Below are 15,325 nucleotides of genomic sequence, written 5' to 3'. Positions count from 1 at the left end.
CCTCTCCCTCTCTCTCTCTCTCTCTCAATTTTTCTGAATTCAATTAAATTGACTTCATTGACATGTTCATTATTACTTACATTGTCAAAATGTACATATAGAAAAATAAATAAATATGTATATATATATATATATATATATATATATATATATATATTTATATATAAATAAATGGTGGGACCAACAGCAAGAATAATAGTAGTAGTGGACATGGGATTACCATTAACAACAACTACAACAACAATATTAATGAGAACAACAATACATTAAAGCAATGGCAGGAGACGAGTGTCAAGATGACTGAGAAGACACATGACATGGTATGAAAGACAAAACAAACAAGATGGGAAATATTATCCACATTACATTGCACTTTTCACTTTTCTCTCGCTCTCTCTCTGTCTCTCATTAACTCTCTCTATCTCTATCTCTCTCTCTTTCCCAGTCTATCTCTCTCTTTCCCAGTCTCTCTCTCTTTCCCAGTCTCTCTCTTTTAACTCTCTCTCTCTCTCTCTCTTTCCCAGTCTCTCTCTCTCTTTCCCAGTCTCTCTCTCTTTCCCAGTCTCTCTCTCTTTTAACTCTCTCTCTCTCTCTCTCTATCTCTCTCTCTTTCCCAGTCTATCTCTCTTTCCCAGTCTCTCTCTTTTAACTCTCTCTCTCTCTCTCTCTCTCTCTCTCCCTCTCCCTCTCTCTTTCCCAGTCCCTCTCTCTCTCTCTCTCTCTCTCTCTATCTCTCTCCCTCTCTCTTTCCCAGTCTCTCTCTCTCTCTCCCTCTCTCTTTCCCAGTCTCTCTCTCTCTCTCTCTCTCTCTCTCCCTCTCTCTCTCTCCCTCTCTCTTTCCCAGTCTCTCTCTCTATCTCTCTCTCTCTCGCTCTCTCTCCCTCTCTCTTTCCCACTCTCTCTCTCTCTCTCTCTCTCTCTCTCTCTCTCTTTCCCAGTCTCTCTCTCTCTCTCTCTTTCTCTCTCTCTCTCTCTTTCCCCGTCTCTCTCTCTATCTCTCTCTCTCTCTTTCCCAGTCTCTCTCTTTAACTCTCTCGCTCCCTCTCTCTCTTTCCCAGTCTCTCTCTTTCTTCAGGATGTTAACAGTATTCACTCGTTCTCTCAGTTCTTTGTTCAGCACTGCGATGACGTCCTCAGTGCCGCATTCCTGCTCCCTCAGACCTTTGTCACAGGTGTGTGCGTGTGTTCAGTATGTGTGTGTACAGTATGTGTCTCTGTGTGGGTGGACCTCCATGCCTCGGAGTGTGATAAAATGAAAGAACGAGCAACGGAAGGAGAGAAATACAGAACAAATCCATTGAAGTATAAAATATCTGGGTTTGATGAGCTGCTGATTAAAATGAGTGGTGTTATGAGAGGCACCATTCTCCCACTGTCTCCCTGCTGGGAAGCTGTGTGTGTGTGCGCAAGTGTGTGTGTGTGTGCGCAAGTGTGTGTGTCCGGCCCACAGGCACACAGCCTGAACTCAGACTCAACTCTGACTGCGCAACATGGCTTTGATTTAGCACTAATGTGTATCTACAGAGAATAACCCATCAGAACTTAATGTTTACTGACCCATCAGAACAACTAGGAGCTGAATGTTAATGTTTACTGACCCATCAGAACAACTAGGAGGTTAATCTTAATGTTAATGTTTACTGACCCATCAGAACAACTAGGAGGTTAATGTTAATGTTTACTGACCCATCAGAACAACTAGGAGCTGAATGTTAAAGTTTACTGACCCACCAGAACAACTAGGAGCTGAATGTTAATGTTTACTGACCCATCAGAACAACTAGGAGCTGAATGTTAATGTTAATGTTTACTGACCCACCAGAACAACTAGGAGCTGAATGTTAATGTTTACTGACCCATCAGAACAACTAGGAGCTGAATGTTAATGTTTACTGACCCATCAGAACAACTAGGAGCTGAATGTTAATGTTTACTGACCCATCAGAACAACTAGGAGCTGAATGTTAATGTTTACTGACCCATCAGAAAAACTAGGAGCTGAATGTTAATGTTTACTGACCCATCAGAACAACTAGGAGGTTAATGTTAATGTTTACTGACCCATCAGAACAACTAGGAGCTGAATGTTAATGTTTACTGAGCCATCAGAACAACTAGGAGCTGAATGTTAATGTTTACTGACCCACCAGAACAACTAGGAGGTTAATCTTAATGTTAATGTTTACTGACCCACCAGAACAACTAGGAGCTGAATGTTAATGTTTATTGAGCCATCAGAACAACTAGGATCTGAATGTTAATGTTTACTGACCCATCAGAACAACTAGGAGCTGAATGTTAATGTTAATGTTTACTGACCCACCAGAACAACTAGGAGCTGAATGTTAATGTTTACTGACCCATCAGAACAACTAGGGGCTGAATGTTAATGTTTACTGACCCATCAGAACAACTAGGAGCTGAATGTTAATGTTTACTGACCCATCAGAACAATTAGGGGCTGAATGTTAATGTTTACTGACCCATCAGAACAACTAGGAGCTGAATGTTAATGTTTACTGACCCATCAGAACAACTAGGAGCTGAATGTTAATGTTTACTGACCCATCAGAACAACTAGGAGCTGAATGTTAATGTTTACTGACCCATCAGAACAACTAGGAGGTTAATGTTAATGTTTACTGACCCATCAGAACAACTAGGAGCTGAATGTTAATGTTTACTGAGCCATCAGAACAACTAGGAGCTGAATGTTAATGTTTACTGACCCACCAGAACAACTAGGAGGTTAATCTTAATGTTAATGTTTACTGACCCACCAGAACAACTAGGAGCTGAATGTTAATGTTTACTGAGCCATCAGAACAACTAGGATCTGAATGTTAATGTTTACTGACCCATCAGAACAACCAGGAGGTTAATGTTAATGTTTACTGACCCATCAGAACAACTAGGAGGTTAATTTGAATGTTAATGTTTACTGACCCATCAGAACAACTAGGAGCTGAATGTTAATGTTTACTGACCCATCAGAACAACTAGGAGGTTAATGTTAATGTTTACTGACCCATCAGAACAACTAGGAGGTTAATGTTAATGTTTACTGAGCCATTCGAACAACTAGGAGGTTAATGTTAATGTTTACTGACCCATCAGAACAACTAGGAGGTTAATGTTAATGTCTACTGACCCATCAGAACAACTAGGAGCTGAATGTTAATGTTTACTGACCCATCAGAACAACTAGGAGCTGAATGTTAATGTTTACTGACCCATCAGAACAACTAGGAGCTGAATGTTAATGTTTACTGAGCCATCAGAACAACTAGGAGGTTAATGTTAATGTTTACTGACCCATCAGAACAACTAGGAGCTGAATGTTAATGTTTACTGACCCATCAGAACAACTAGGAGCTGAATGTTAATGTTTACTGACCCATCAGAACAACTAGGAGCTGAATGTTAATGTTTACTGACCCATCAGAACAACTAGGAGGTTAATGTTAATGTTTACTGACCCATCAGAACAACTCGGAGCTGAATGTTAATGTTCACTGAGCCATCAGAACAACTAGGAGGTGAATGTTAATGTTTACTGACCCATCAGAACAACTAGGAGGTTAATGTTAATGTTTACTGACCCATCAGAACAACTAGGAGCTGAATGTTAATGTTTACTGAGCAATCAGAACAACTAGGAGGTGAATGTTAATGTTTACTGACCCATCAGAACAACTAGGAGGTTAATCTTAATGTTAATGTTCACTGACAGATCAGAACAACTAGGAGCTTTATTTTAATGTTTACTGACCCATCAGAACAACTAGGAGCTGAATGTTAATGTTTACTGACCCATCAGAACAACTAGGAGGTTAATCTTAATGTTTACTGAGCCATCAGAACAACTAGGAGCTGAACGTTAATGTTAATGTTTACTGACCCATCAGAACAACTAGGAGGTTAATTTGAATGTTTACTGACCCATCAGAACAACTAGGAGGTTAATTTGAATGTTTACTGACCCATCAGAACAACTAGGAGGTGAATGTTAATGTTTACTGACCCACCAGAACAACTAGGAGCTGAATGTTAATGTTTACTGACCCATCAGAACAACTAGGAGGTTAATTTGAATGTTTACTGAGCCATCAGAACAACTAGGAGGTTAATGTTAATGTTTACTGACCCATCAGAACAACTAGGAGCTGAATGTTAATGTTTACTGAGCCATCAGAACAACCAGGAGGTTAATGTTAATGTTTACTGACCCATCAGAACAACTAGGAGGTTAATTTGAATGTTAATGTTTACTGACCCATCAGAACAACTAGGAGCTGAATGTTAATGTTTACTGAGCCATCAGAACAACTAGGAGGTTAATGTTAATGTTTACTGACCCATCAGAACAACTAGGAGATTAATGTTAATGTTTACTGACCCATCAGAACAACTAGGAGGTTAATGTTAATGTTTACTGACCCATCAGAACAACTAGGAGGTTAATGTTAATGTTTACTGACCCATCAGAACAACTAGGAGGTTAATGTTAATGTTTACTGACCCATCAGAACAACCAGGAGGTTAATGTTAATGTTTACTGACCCATCAGAACAACTAGGAGGTTAATTTGAATGTTAATGTTTATTGCACTAATCTTCCATTGACATCCGTTCAGAATTTACCGGTAACTTTGAGGTGCAGGTGCTTATCTGGGGGATTCTGCTCTAAACCATTACTTAGACCTATAGAATAGTTTACTGTTATGAATACACACGTCCTTATACAGAGGCCTCTCCTGTGTAGAGGACCGAAGAGTTCATCTATTGTAAAGACTGTTCCATGAAACAGAAATGGATATCCCCTCGATAGAAATGTCTTCAGCTAAACTACAGTTTAGTTCTGAGATTCTGTGGCAATGTTCCCGTTGAGAGGTACAGCACAGACTACACTAATCTTTGCACAATGGCTACACTGTGAAAGATTCAGTGCAGTTGATGAGTACAAGGCGAAGGAAAAGAAGAGAGAGGGAGAGAAGAGGGAACATTTCGGGGAAAATAATAAGAGAACACTTTGGGCAGATAAAGAGAAATGGAATGGAAGAAAAACATACTGTTTCTGTTAGATGAGAAAAGTTGTGAAAAGAAAGATAGAACTAACAAGATACTTTCAAACACGTATGTCTCTCCTTCCCACTTTCTCTCTCTCTCTGTCGCTCTCTCACCCACTCTCCCCATTCCATTTACATATGCCCCTTTTCCAAATGTACTCTTTGTCTCTCTCCTTCTTCCCCCTTTCGCTCTGTTTTTCTCTCCAACCCTCCCTCCTTCTCTCCACCCCCATCTCTCTCCCTTTCTCTTTCCCTCCATCCCCCTCGCGCTCTCTCTCCCTCCCTCATTCCCTCCACCCCCCTTTCTCCCTCCCTCCTTCCCTCCACCCGCCCTCTCTCCCTCCCTCCTTCCCTCCACCCGCCCTCTCTCCCTCCCTCCTTCCCTCCACCCGCCCTCTCTCCCTCCCTCCTTCCCTCTGCCCCCTCTCTCTCTCCCTCCCTCCTTCCCTCCACCCGCCCTCTCTCCCTCCCTTCTTCCCTCCACCCCCTCTCTCTCTCTCCCTCCCTCCTTCCCTCCACCCGCCCTCTCTCCCTCCCTCCTTCCCTCCACCCCCCCTCTCTCTCCCTCCCTCCTTCCCTCCACCCGCCCTCTCTCCCTCCCTCCTTCCCTCCACCCCCTCGCTCTCTCTCTCCCTCCCTCCTTCCCTCCACCTGCCCTCTCTCCCTCCCTCCTTCCCTCCACCCGCCCTCTCTCCCTCCCTCCTTCCCTCCACCCCCCTCTCTCTCTCCCTCCTTCTCTCCACCCCCCTCTCTCTCTCCCTCCCTCCTTCCCTCCACCCCCCCTCTCTCCACCCCCCCCTCTCTCTCCCTCCTTCTCTCCACCCCCCCTCTCTCTCCCTCCCTCCTTCCCTCCACCCCCCCTCTCTCTCTCCCTCCTTCTCTCCAACCCCCCTTTCTCTCTCCCTCCTTCAATCTACCCTCTCTCCCCCTCCTTCCCTCCACCTGCCCTCTCTCTCTCCCTCCCTCCTTCCCTCCACCCCCCCTCTCTCCACCCCCCCCCCCCCTCTCTCCCTCCTTCTCTCCACCCCCCCTCTCTCTCCCTCCCTCCTTCCCTCCACCCCCCCTCTCTCTCTCCCTCCTTCTCTCCAACCCCCCTTTCTCTCTCCCTCCTTCAATCTACCCTCTCTCCCCCTCCTTCCCTCCACCCGCCCTCTCTCTCTCCCTCCCTCCTTCTCTCCACCCCCCCTCTCTCTCCCTCCCTCCTTCCCTCCACCCCCCCTCTCTCTCTCCCTCCTTCTCTCCAACCCCCCTTTCTCTCTCCCTCCTTCAATCTACCCTCTCTCCCCCTCCTTCCCTCCACCCGCCCTCTCTCTCTCCCTCCCTCCTTCCCTCCACCCCCCTCTCTCTCTCCCTGGATTATCCTAATTCCCAAATTCAGTTATGTTTATTATCTCTCCCAGAGAGGGAAATGGATCTCAATAGTCTTCATCTCAGGCCTGAAGTAGGGAGTGTGTTTGTGTGTGAGCTCACTTGTGTGCGTATGTCTGTGTATGAGTGTGTGTGTGTGTGTGTCTGTGGGGGGTCTTTGGGTATGTGTGTGTGTGTGTGTGTGTGGGTCTTTGGGTATGTGTGTGTGTGTGTGTGTGTGTGGTGTGTGTGTGTGTGTGTGTGTGTGAGAGTCTTTGGGTATGTGTGTGTGTGTGTGTGTGTGTGTGTGGTGTGTGTGTGTGTGTGTTTGTGAGAGTCTTTGGGTATGTGTGTGTGTGTGTGTGTGTGTGTGTGTGTGTGTGTGTGTGTGTGTGTGTGTGTGTGTGTGTGTGTGTGTGTGTGTGTGTGTGTGAGTCTTTGGGTATGTGTGTGTGTGTGTGTGTGTATGTGTGTGTGTGTGTGTGGGTCTTTGGGGATGTGTGTGTGTGTGTGTGTGTGTGTGGGTCTTTGGGTGTGTGTGTGTGTGGGTCTTTGGGTGTGTGTGTGTGTGTGTGTGTGGGAGGGGGGGGGTCTTTGGGTATGTGTGCATGAGAATCAGAATGCAGGAGAACATTTGGCTGTTTGAGGATTGTACTTCACCTCATCAATATTCAAACTCTGTGCAGCGTTTTGCTTGGCCGCTCCTCACGCTCCAACACTCACGGCCTGACACTGCAGCCACAGTGAGTTATTCTCCCTCCTCCTTCACTTCTCACCCCTTATTTCACCCCACAAGCAGGCAGGATCTCTCTTTTCTTCTTCCTTTCTTCCCTATTCACCTCCTCATCTCATACACTTACCTAAAGAGGTTTGGGACATAAAAAGTCAGGGTATTTCAAGCTTCTGAAACAGAAACGTTTCTCTCTACATAATAAGACCAGCCTGGAAGAGTAAGCCCTAAGCCATGTTGTTTTGTGTTACAAAGTAGTGGCATTTTGTTCTCTACATGTTTGACTAGTTCTGTCTGTTTGACTAGTGCTGTCTGTTTGACTAGTGCTGTCTGGTTGACTAGTTCTGTCTGTTTGACTAGTTCTGTCTGTTTGACTAGTGCTGTGTGCTTGACTAGTGCTGTCTGTTTGACTAGTTCTGTCTGTTTGTCTAGTTCTGTCTGTTTGACTAGTGCTGTGTGTTTGACTAGTTCTGTCTGTTTGACTAGTTATGTCTGTTTGACTAGTTCTGCTGTAGGCCTGTCTTAATGTAAATGTGATGGACATGGGGCATAAGGTCACATGTTAAGTGATGTCATGTATTCTGGAGACATGTTAGATCACAGCAGAGTGTGGGTGAGTTATGTCACTATGTATGGGGTATCCCTCTAACCTCTGATCCCTCCCTCCCTCCCTCCCTCCCTCCCTCCCTCCCTCCCTCCCTCCCTCCCTCCCTCCCTCCCTCCCTCCCTCCCTCCCTCCCTCCCTCCCTCCCTCCCTCTCTCTTCCTTCCTTCCTTCCTTCCTTCCTTTCCTTCCTTCCTTCCTTCCTTTCTCTCTCTCTCTCTCTCTCTCTCCCTCCCTCCCTCCCCTTCTCTCTCTCTCTCCCCCTCCCTCCCTCTCTCCCCCTCCCTCCCTCCCCCCCTCTGTCTCTCTCTCTCCTGTGCTGCTCACCTTCAATGAAGCAGAGCCTCTTTCTCCCTCCCTCCCTCCCTCCCTCCCTCCCTCCCTCCCTCCCTCCCTCTCTCTCTCTCTCTCTCTCTCTCTCTCTCGCTCTCTCTCTCTCTCTCTCCCCCTCCCTCCCTCCCTCCCTCCCTCCCTCCCTCCCTCCCTCCCTCCCTCCCTCCCTCCCTCCCTCCCTCCCTCAGTGAAGCAGGACCTCTCTCCCTCCCTCCCTTCCTCCCTTTCTCTCTCCCTCCCTCCCTCCCTCCCTCCCTCCCTCCCTCCCTCCCTCCCTCCCTCCCTCCCTCCCTCCCTTTCTCTCTCCCTCCCTCCCTCCCTCCCTCCCTCCCTCCCTCCCTCCCTCCCTCCCTCCCTCCCTCCTTCAGTGAAGCAGAGCCTCTATCTCTCTCTCTCTCTCTCTCTCTCTCCCTCCCTCCCTCCCTCCCCTCTTTCTCTCTGTAGCTGTCTGTCCCCTCCTTCACTTCTCTCGTCTTCTACCCATTCCCACGCTGTGAGCCTCCTGGGAGTCTGTCTGTGCACACTGCAGGAGACTAGGAGAGAGCCAGAGAGAGAAGTGGGGGAGAGAAAAAGTATTATCATGGTTCCTGTGTAGATGTAGTGAGGAGAGAGAGGCAGTGATAACAGTCAGTGGGTATAGCTGGCCCCTGGGCAGCATGAATAATGCAATGAGCTCCCTCAATGGGGATCACATAAACCTTCTCCAACTGTTCTCACACTCCTCCTGCTCCTTTTCTCTCCCTCCTCCTCCTGCTCCTTCTCTCTCCCTCCTCCTCCTGCTCCTTCTCTCTCCCTCCTCCTCCTGCTCATTCTCTCTCCCTCCTCCTCCTGCTCCTTCTCTCTCCCTCCTCCTCCTGCTCCTTCTCTCTCCCTCCTCCTCCTGCTTATTCTCCCCCTCCTCCTCCTCCTGCCCCTTCTCTCTCCCTCCTCCTGCTCCTTCTCTCCCTCCTCCTCCTGCTCCTTCTCTCTCCCTCCTGCTCCTTCTCTCTCCCTCCTCCTCCTGCTCCTTCTCTCTCCCTCCTCCTTCTCTCTCTCTCCCTCCTCCTCCTGCTTCTTCTCTCTCTCCCTCCTCCTCCTGTGTGCGTGTGTGCGTGTGTGTGTGCGTGTGTGTGTGCGTGTGTGTGTGTGTGTGTGTGTGTGCGTGTGTTCGGTGACAGGTGTGTAACATGTACTCATCTTTACACTCATCTACACACACATTATGCTCTCCGGTAGGCCGTGATTATCCCTCAGGTAGGCATCACTCAGTTAGGCCGTGATTATGCCTCAGGTAGACATTACTCAGGTAGGAAGTGATTATCACTCAGCTAGGCTGTGATTATCACTCAGGTAGACATTATTCAGGTAGGAAGTGATTATCACTCAGCTAGGCTGTGATTATCGCTCAGGTAGACATTACTCAGGTAGTCTGTGATTATCGCTCAGGTAGGCTGTGATTATCGCTCAGGTAGGCATCACTCTGGTTGGAAGTAATATTCAGTCTGACTGTGTTTGTGGTAGAAAGTGATTTTCACTCTGACTGTGTTTGTGGGAGGAAGTGATTTTCACTCTGACTGTGTTTGTGGGAGGAAGTGATTTTCACTCTGACTGTGTTTGTGGGAGGAAGTGATTTTCAGTCTGACTGTGTTTGAGGGAGGAAGTCATTTTCAGTCTGACTGTGTTTGAGGTGTTTGGTTGATGAATCAGAAGATTAATTATCTTTAGAAGTGTGTTTGTAAAACGGTGTTCAGTTAGCCTGAGGCTGTCTACAGGCCGTTGACTCAATTCAGTTAGCCTGAGGCTGTCTACAGGGCGTTGACTCAATTCAGTTAGCCTGGGGCTGTCTACAGGGCGTTGACTCAATTCAGTTAGCCTGAGGCTGTCTACAGGCCGTTGACTCAATTCAGTTAGCCTGAGGCTGTCTACAGGGCGTTGACTCAATTCAGTTAGCCTGAGGCTGTCTACAGGGCGTCGACTCAATTCAGTTAGCCTGAGGCTGTCTACAGGCCGTCGACTCAATTCAGTTAGCCTGAGGCTGTCTACAGGGCAAGGTGTTGACTCAATTCAGTTAGCCTGAGGCTGTCTACAGGGCATTGACTCAATTCAGTTAGCCTGAGGCTGTCTACAGGGCAGGGCGTTGACTCAATTCAGTTAGCCTGAGGCTGTCTACAGGGCGTTGACTCAATTCAGTTAGCCTGAGGCTGTCTACAGGGCGTTGACTCAATTCAGTTAGCCTGGGGCTGTCTACAGGGCGTTGACTCAATTCAGTTAGCCTGAGGCTGTCTACAGGGCATTGACTCAATTCAGTTAGCCTGAGGCTGTCTACAGGGCGTTGACTCAATTCAGTTAGCCTGAGGCTGTCTACAGGGCATTGACTCAATTCAGTTAGCCTGAGGCTGTCTACAGGGCGTTGACTCAATTCAGTTAGCCTGAGGCTGTCTACAGGGCGTTGACTCAATTCAGTTAGCCTGAGGCTGTCTACAGGGCAGGGCATTGACTCAATTCAGTTAGCCTGAGGCTGTCTACAGGGCAGGGCATTGACTCAATTCAGTTAGCCTGAGGCTGTCTACAGGGCGTTGACTCAATTCAGTTAGCCTGAGGCTGTCTACAGGGCGTTGACTCAATTCAGTTAGCCTGAGGCTGTCTACAGGGCAGGGCGTTGACTCAATTCAGTTAGCCTGAGGCTGTCTACAGCGCTCTCTGCCCCATACCATACAGCTACTTAGTCTCTGTGTAACAATGTTCCTTAAAGAGCTCCTGGATAGGGAATACAGGCCCAGCCACGGGGTCAGGGCAGCAGGAAGAACCGGAGCAACGGCAGGGGGCGTGGAAGGAAGGACAGGGGACAGAGTAGGACAGGTGTCAGAGTAGAGATGTGACATAGCAGGACAGATTTGAATTCATCAATCGTTTTTTTTCTCTAGAATGTTCTCTGGAACTTTCTATTGAAGTGAAAACACCATTTATATTGTTATCTACTTTATGACATTTTAATATTACTTTATTATTACTTTAATATTACTTTAATATTACTTTAATTTGACTTTATATATGAGTTTTATATGAGAGTAAAATGTATTCTGAAAAATCAAGTCATTTTTAAGATCATGTAGCCATGAAAACTCCTGTTGTTAAAATGTGTGATCGATTCTGCCAGTGTCACTAATGTCATGTTAATTACATGTTGTTAAATTAGAGTTCATACCAGAATATCAGGTTTTTAGATTAGGTGCATTTGTATAGGTCTAGCTTTTTTCTGTGTGTGACTAATGACAAGAGTGTAATATAAATGTCCTGTTGACGGGCGTCCTAACACAACTCCCGTACGGGCTCGGGAGAGACGAAGGTTGAAAGTAATGCGTCCTCCGATACACAGCGCGCATCCAACCCGGAAGCCAGCCGCACCAATGTGTCGGAGGAAACACCGTGCACCTGGCGACCTTGGTTAGCGCGCACTGCACCCAGCCCGCCTCCCGGGTGGCGCAGTGGTTAAGGGCGCTGTACTGCAGCGCCAGCTGTGCCACCAGGGACTCTGGGTTAGCGCCCAGGCTCTGTCGTAACCGGCCGCGACTGGGAGGTCCGTGGGGCGACGTACAATTCGTTGTCCGGGTTAGGGAGGTTTTGACCGGTAGGGATATCCTTGTCTCATCGCACACCAGCGACTCCTGTGGCGGGCCGGGCGCAGTGCGCGCTAACCAAGGTCGCCAGGTGCACGGTGTTTCCTTCGACACATTGGTGCGGCTGGCTTCCGGGTTGGATGCACGCTGTGTTAAGAAGCATTTACGGCTGGTTGGGTTGTGTATCGGAGGACGCATTACTTTCAACCTTCGTCTCTCCCGAGCCCGTACGGGAGTTGTAGCGATGAGACAAGATAGTAGCTACTAAACAATTGGATACCATGAAATTGGGGAGAAAAACTTCTACATGAGGCTTATTTTATTTATTTAATGTTTACGTAGTTACAAAGGGACTGATATAAGTGGATTCACATGGCATTTGTGGGTTAGGGTTAGGGTTAGAAGAGATCAACATCCGACGAGCTTCTCCTTCACGTCTCTATGGATTAAAATGACATTTTTTTATATACAATATATATATATATATACATACAATCTCTTAAGTGAATATTGTTTCAAATTCAAAAACAAAAATAAATAAATGTCCTGTTGACAAAACAAGTCTGTGTTTATGTCTCTCTGCTTCCCTCCTGAAAAACCTGGTTTACTACTCATCAAAACCTGCTGGTTTACTACTCATCTAAACCTGCTGGTTTACTACTCATCTAAACCTGCAGGTTTACTACTCATCTAAACCTGCTGGTTTTATTACTCATCTAAACCTGCTGGTTTACTACTCATCTAAACCTGCTGGTTTTATTACTCATCTAAACCTGCTGGTTTACTACTCATCTAAACCTGCTGGTTTATTACTCATCTAAACCTGCTGGTTTTATTACTCATCTAAACCTGCTGGTTTTATTACTCATCTAAACCTGCTGGTTTTACTACTCATCTAAACCTGCTGGTTTTATTACTCATCTAAACCTGCTGGTTTTATTACTCATCTAAACCTGCTGGTTTTACTACTCATCTAAACCTGCTGGTTTTATTACTCATCTAAACCTGCTGGTTTTATTACTCATCTAAACCTGCTGGTTTTACTACTCATCTAAACCTGCTGGTTTATTACTCATCTAAACCTGCTGGTTTACTACTCATCTAAACCTGCTGGTTTTACTACTCATCTAAACCTGCTGTTTTACTACTCATCTAAACCTGCTGGTTTTACTACTCATCTAAACCTGCTGGTTTTATTACTCATCTAAACCTGCTGGTTTTACTACTCATCTAAACCTGCTGGTTTTATTACTCATCTAAACCTGCTGGTTTTACTACTCATCTAAACCTGCTGGTTTTATTACTCATCTAAACCTGCTGGTTTTACTACTCATCTAAACCTGCTGGTTTTATTACTCATCTAAACCTGCTGGTTTTACTACTCATCTAAACCTGCTGGTTTTATTACTCATCTAAACCTGCTGGTTTACTACTCATCTAAACCTGCTGGTTTTACTACTCATCTAAACCTGCTGGTTTTATTACTCATCTAAACCTGCTGGTTTTACTACTCATCTAAACCTGCTGGTTTTACTACTCATCTAAACCTGCTGGTTTTACTACTCATCTAAACCTGCTGGTTTTACTACTCATCTAAACCTGCTGGTTTACTACTCATCTAAACCTGCTGGTTTTACTACTCATCTAAACCTGCTGGTTTACTACTCATCTAAACCTGCTGGTTTTACTACTCATCTAAACCTGCTGGTTTACTACTCATCTAAACCTGCTGATTTACTACTCATCTAAACCTGCTGGTTTTATTACTCATCTAAACCTGCTGGTTTTATTACTCATCTAAACCTGCTGGTTTACTACTCATCTAAACCTGCTGGTTTTATTACTCATCTAAACCTGCTGGTTTACTACTCATCTAAACCTGCTGGTTTTACTACTCATCTTAACCTGCTGGTTTTACTACTCATCTAAACCTGCTGGTTTATTACTCATCTTAACCTGCTGGTTTTACTACTCATCTAAACCTGCTGGTTTATTACTCATCTTAACCTGCTGGTTTTACTACTCATCTAAACCTGCTGGTTTTACTACTCATCTAAACCTGCTGGTTTACTACTCATCTAAACCTGCTGGTTTACTACTCATCTAAACCTGCTGGTTTATTACTCATCTAAACCTGCTGGTTTTACTACTCATCTAAACCTGCTGGTTTTACTACTCATCTAAACCTGCTGTTTTACTACTCATCAAAACCTGCTGGTTTACTACTCATCTAAACCTGCTGGTTTACTACTCATCTAAACCTGCTGGTTTTACTACTCATCTAAACCTGCTGGTTTTACTACTCATCTAAACCTGCTGGTTTACTACTCATCTAAACCTGCTGGTTTACTACTCATCTAAACCTGCTGGTTTTACTACTCATCTAAACCTGCTGGTTTTACTACTCATCTAAACCTGCTGGTTTACTACTCATCTAAACCTGCTGGTTTACTACTCATCTAAACCTGCTGGTTTTACTACTCCTCTAAACCTGCTGGTTTTACTACTCATCTAAACCTGCTGGTTTACTACTCATCTAAACCTGCTGGTTTTACTACTCATCTAAACCTGCTGGTTTACTACTCATCTAAACCTGCTGGTTTTACTACTCATCAAAACCTGCTGGTTTACTACTCATCTAAACCTGCTGGTTTTATTACTCATCTAAACCTGCTGGTTTTACTACTCATCTAAACCTGCTGGTTTTGTTACTCATCTAAACCTGCTGGTTTTACTACTCATCTAAACCTGCTGGTTTTACTACTCATCTAAACCTGCTGGTTTTACTACTCATCTAAACCTGCTGGTTTTATTACTCATCTAAACCTGCTGGTTTTACTACTCATCTAAACCTGCTGGTTTTATTACTCATCTAAACCTGCTGGTTTTACTACTCATCTAAACCTGCTGGTTTTATTACTAATCTAAACCTGCTGGTTTTACTACTCATCTAAACCTGCTGGTTTTATTACTCATCTAAACCTGCTGGTTTACTACTCATCAAAACCTGATGGTTTACTACTCATCTAAACCTGCTGGTTTTATTACTCATCTAAACCTGCTGGTTTTACTACTCATCTAAACCTGCTGGTTTACTACTCATCTAAACCTGCTGGTTTTATTACTCATCTAAACCTGCTGGTTTTACTACTCATCTAAACCTGCTGGTTTACTACTCATCTAAACCTGCTGGTTTACTACTCATCTAAACCTGCTGGTTTACTACTCATCAAAACCTGCTGGTTTACTACTCATCTAAACCTGCTGGTTTTATTACTCATCTAAACCTGCTGGTTTTACTACTCATCTAAACCTGCTGGTTTATTACTCATCTAAACCTGCTGGTTTACTACTCATCTAAACCTGCTGGTTTACTACTCATCTAAACCTGCTGGTTTTACTACTCATCTAAACCTGCTGGTTTTATTACTCATCTAAACCTGCTGGTTTTATTACTCATCTAAACCTGCTGGTTTTATTACTCATCTATACCTGCTGGTTTTACTACTCATCTAAACCTGCTGGTTTTATTACTCATCTAAACCTGCTGGTTTTACTACTCATCTAAACCTGCTGGTTTTACTACTCATCTAAACCTGCTGGTTTTATTACTCATCTAAACCTGCTGGTTTTACTACTCATCTAAAC

The sequence above is a fragment of the Oncorhynchus mykiss genome, chromosome 24 (assembly GCF_013265735.2).
Source record: "Oncorhynchus mykiss isolate Arlee chromosome 24, USDA_OmykA_1.1, whole genome shotgun sequence".
NCBI classification, from domain to species: domain Eukaryota; kingdom Metazoa; phylum Chordata; class Actinopteri; order Salmoniformes; family Salmonidae; genus Oncorhynchus; species Oncorhynchus mykiss.
This window is presented reverse-complemented; position numbering follows the sequence as displayed.